Here is a 5,000-nt window from a genome sequence, read left to right as displayed (position 1 = left end):
GCAATTGCATTCAACTCACGGGGAATCATTTTCATAGTACTTTAGTATTAATTCATTCGTAGCTACAGTCTCCATTCGGATGAATGAAATCATTGTTGTCAGCTAGAACAAAAAATCTGAAAGTACACCCAAGGCACAAATGATAGCTTGGATAAACTCTCTTAGGCGCAGTATAATTACAAATGAAATAATGAAACAATTCTGTGTCTGGCATAATAGCGTCTGTATGATAATAATGTGATTGATTTCTTCCTTCATTTGGCAACCTCTGTGCCTTCTGTTTGCAATTTTGTCATGTATGCAGTGGGACCGTGACGTGACACTGCCACCAACACCTCCACCACTACCACCACCAAAACCTCCATCACCACCACCACCAACACCACCACCGACAACGCCGCTGACACCACTACCATCACCACCACAATCACCATTGCTGTATCACGACTACCACAGCTACAACCGTCACCACTGCCACCGTCACCACCACCGTCATCGCTAGTGACATCAACCAACCCCGACCATAAGTGTTATTATATTATGACAATTGTGACGGTCCTAAGCTATAGGAGGTATAGTAGGAACAAGAAGAGATAAACACCCGAAATATTTCCAGTCAATCTCTGCTTTGTCAAGGGTGGTGAAACAAATGATTATCCTATGCCACCCAAATACAAAGCCACTCAATAGTACTAACACAAATGAAGCCAGATGTCAAATACCCAGTCTGGCAGGCTGCCTCGCATATAAGCACGTATGTACTGACAGACAACCCAGCACTGGGAGGCACACCGACATAACCACAACATATCCGGGTGGAGGACATCTGGCCTGAGCCCGAGAGAGCGATCGGTTTCCTCCGTAACTCCAGTGTCATAACCTACTGGCTACGAGGGCGAACCAACAACAACAACAGCACCGCAAAGAGAGAAAGAGAGAACAACAGAGAGAAAGAGGCAGATGGAAAGGGAAAAAGGTACGGAGAGAGTAGGAGTCGGAGCGGGAGCAGGAATGGGAGTGGGAGTGGGGGTGAGAGTGGGAGTGGGAGGTAAAGGGAGTAGGTGAGGGAATAGGTGAGGGAGTGGGAGTGGGATTGGAAATGGGAGGTAGAGAGCGAAGGTGAGGGAATAGGTAAGGGAGTGGGAGTGGGAGAGGGAGAGGGAGAAAGAAAGGGGGTGGAAGGACGCCTAGTTGAAATGCTGTTGTTGTATTTTTTTTAGTAAGCTTTAATCCAAAGTAAGATGAGCTGGGTCGAGGTAGCACCCTGTTAAGGCACAAACCCATCGTGAACAGATATGTATTGGGGATTTCATGATATATACGTTCAACAAGCATTCAATTTTACTAAATATAGATAAGTGAGTGAAACGATCTTCACCACTAACACAAGTACCATCAGTCACTGTTATTACCACCACCAAATTACCATCACTCTTAACACCACTAACGTCTGCAACACTACCGTACTTTCACTACTAGTGCCAACAGCTGTCCCAGTGACATTATATTTATGTTAGCATCTTAAAAAGAAAGAACGAAAGAAAGACAGAAAGAAACTGAAATACTGAAATGCGTCCAAAATCGCCGAAAACGCGAACACGTATGAGGGAGAAGAGTTGGCAGAATAGAGACGTGAAACTAAGTGCGAGATCGAAGTAGGTGAGAAAGCGATTTGCGACGGACACAAAACCACAGAACACGTTCCAATCGTCCAAAACAAGGAGCGGAACACGACAGCAACACAAATACTTTCCCCTTTGTCTCTGGGATAGAATTTATAGATTTTGTTCTCGCCAACTCAGAACATTTTTGTTCATCTGAGGGGCAGAGAGATGCTCCGGTGCCATAATGTAGAGATGTTCGTAAAGAGAACACAGAAGGTTCTTTTACAAAGGATTAGAAAGGCGGAGCATGCCGACAGGAGACCTTTTGGTCCATATCTAGGTCGGATGCGAAAAAAAAAAATCATAATAATAAAACAATAAATAAAAACTATAATAATGTAAATAACAAATAAAATACATAAATAAATGCATAGGTATAGTTAAATAATAAACAAACAGGTAAATAGTAAATAATAATAAATTGACAAATAACTAATAATAAATGAAAATCAGACAGACAAATGATAACAAAACAAAAACAAATAATATAAAATAAACTATAATCATTCAAGAAGATTTAGATAAATTACAGCAATGGTCTGAAAAGTGGCTAATGAAATTTAACACAAGTAAATGCAAGGTAATGCACATAGGTAAAAATAACAGCAAGTACGATTACAAGTTATTTGGAAATTCGTTAACAAAAGTGGATAGTGAAAAAGATCTCGGCGTAATTATCAGTAACGACCTCAAATCATCCAAGCAGTGTATTTCAGCCTCTGAGAAAGCAAATAAGATTCTGGGATTGATTGCGCGATCTTTTGATTTCAAAAGTCCATCACTCATTAACAAGCTATATAAATCGTTAGTTCGTCCACATTTGGAATATGCTGTTTCCGTATGGTCACCGAATCTCATTAAAGACATTGACAGACTGGAAAAAGTACAACGGCGAGCCACAAAACTGATTCCAAATATCAAAAATAAATCATACGAAAATCGACTTAAGCACATGAATCTGTTTTCCCTAAAAAAGCGTAGACTCAGAGGTGACTTGATACAGGTCTTTAAGATTTTAAAGGGAATTGACAACATCAAAAGTGACCAAATTTTCACATTGAATGAGAATCAGACAAGAAACAATGGTCTCAAACTGTCCGGAAATAGATTCAATTTGGAAGTAGGTAGAAACAACTTTGCCAACCGTGTAGTTAATGAATGGAATAAACTTCCTGCACAGGTAGTGCAATGTAGTTCAGTTCGAAGCTTTAAGAATCATTTAGATAAATACCTAAGTAAGATGCTGTAATTATTATAATTCATGTTATATTATTTGTTTTTGTTTTGTTATAATTTGTCTGTCTGATTTTCATTTATTATTAGTTATATGTCAATTTATCATCATTAGCTATTTACCTGTTTGTTTGTTATTCAACTATACCAATGCATTTATTTATGTATTTTAATTGTTATTTACATTGTTATAGTTTTAATTTATTATTAATATGATTTTTTTTTTTTTTATTTTTTTGCATCCGACCTAGATATGGATCAAAAGGTCTCCTGTCGGCATGCTTTGCCTTTGTAATCCTTTGTAATTACAGCATCTTACTTAGGAATTTATCTAACTGATTCTTAACGCTTCGAACTGAACTACATTGCACTACCTGTGCAGGAAGTTTATTCCATTCATTTACTACCCGGTTGGCAAAGTTGTTTCTACCTACTTCTAAATTGAATCTATTTCATTTGAAGGTCTTAGTCCACCCTAAAAGTGGATCAGAAACATTAAGGTATAACCATATAAAAAAAAGAGTGGATGAAAGAATGAATGGATGGATAAACTAATGGATGTATGATGGGTAGTTGACTGAGTGGAAGAATAAAAAGATAGGTGCATGAAAAGATGGATGAAATGAAAATGCAATAACATACAAGACATCGGTAGAAAGTAACTACACTCCCCAATTATGCGTTAGGGATGTCGACAGTACTTGAAATACAACTTCAAGAACGACATCAAGCAACATCTGTATTCATAAGCCACAAACAGCATGTTAGCAATTCATATCAGTAAGTGTTTTAATCAACAACTACAACAAGCCTATATAGTCAATTGTAACAGCAATTCTTCTGCAAAAAGTTGACCAGGTTTAGAATAACGTGACACAATGGAGACCAATAACACAATTTGTATGCTGTAATGAATATCTGTCGCATTCATAACGTTTGTATTTCGTAAGGAAAGTAAGCGTCTGTGGAAGTGAAATCAGATTTTTTTTTCAGGAAATAGACACGGGAGTCTGCAGCAGGTGTCTTTAGCATTATAATAATACCAGTAAAAGTAATGAAAAGTTCAGAATCAGAATACAAAAAGGAATGAAAAGAAAAATGTTATGAAGAATGGGAAAAAGAAAAAGAAAATTAGACCTGGTCGAGATAAAAAGTGAGGAGACGCAAAGTCTAGCAGAAGAACTCTGCATTCTGTACTCTTAACAGACAGAGCAAGAGACAGTCATTGGTAGACACAGAGACTAAACCCTGACCCAGGTGAACGTTATATACAGTTGCAAGATGAACAGAGGCACTGCACGAAATTTGTTATGTCTACATCTTCCCTGAAAAAAGAAAGAAAGAAAAAAAAAAACAGTAACTCAACAAGGTGTCCTTCACTCAGAGGTCCACATGCCTCTCCATTAAATCATGTTGACGGTAGCCAGAAGAATATTCGTAAAAAGATATTGCATAATTGAATGAGTTAGTGTCCTTTAACACTTAGTGTGCACACTATATCTTGTTCTAGCCGACCAAGGTATTTTCATTCATTGAAGGGTAAAGTAAGTCAACAGTTTCAACACTCCTTTAGTTCTTTGCTGGCTAACACCAGACGATTTTAGCCAAATAAGGCAAGACCTGGACACAAGTGAATAAGAAAATACATGGTGAAGGCGTCGGTGGGGGATGGTGGTGATGGCAGAGGAATCGTAGTCAGTCTTCCGACGACGCGACTCCACGGGTCTCAGGTTGTGGCGACGGCCTGGCGGCGGCGTCCACGTCGACACGACAACCTAAACCGGAGGACGCAATTTTTTGTCCGCCTGTGTGTCACTCGGTGTGTGCCCGTCGTTGTCCTCGTCTCTGTCGTCATCTTCACCGTCGTCGTCGTCACCGTCGTCGTCACTTGGTTATTACTGTTGTTGTTGCTATTGTTATAGCTGTTGTTCTTGATGTTGTGGTTGATATAGTTATTGTTATAACTGCCGGTACTGTTATTGTTGGGTTATTGTTTTCGTTTTCATTTTTGTCTTTGTTGTTACTGGCGTATCACTTACTGAAGATGAGGTTGTGGTTTAGTCTGAAAGAGAAGTGACAAACATATTATCTCGTTAACATTCT

Source organism: Oratosquilla oratoria, chromosome 1, assembly GCF_046742065.1.
Source record: "Oratosquilla oratoria isolate Oo_2021 chromosome 1, ASM4674206v1, whole genome shotgun sequence".
In the NCBI taxonomy this organism is placed as follows: Eukaryota; Metazoa; Arthropoda; class Malacostraca; order Stomatopoda; family Squillidae; genus Oratosquilla; species Oratosquilla oratoria.
The sequence above is the reverse complement of the archived record's forward strand: the minus strand, read 5'-3'. Positions refer to the sequence as shown.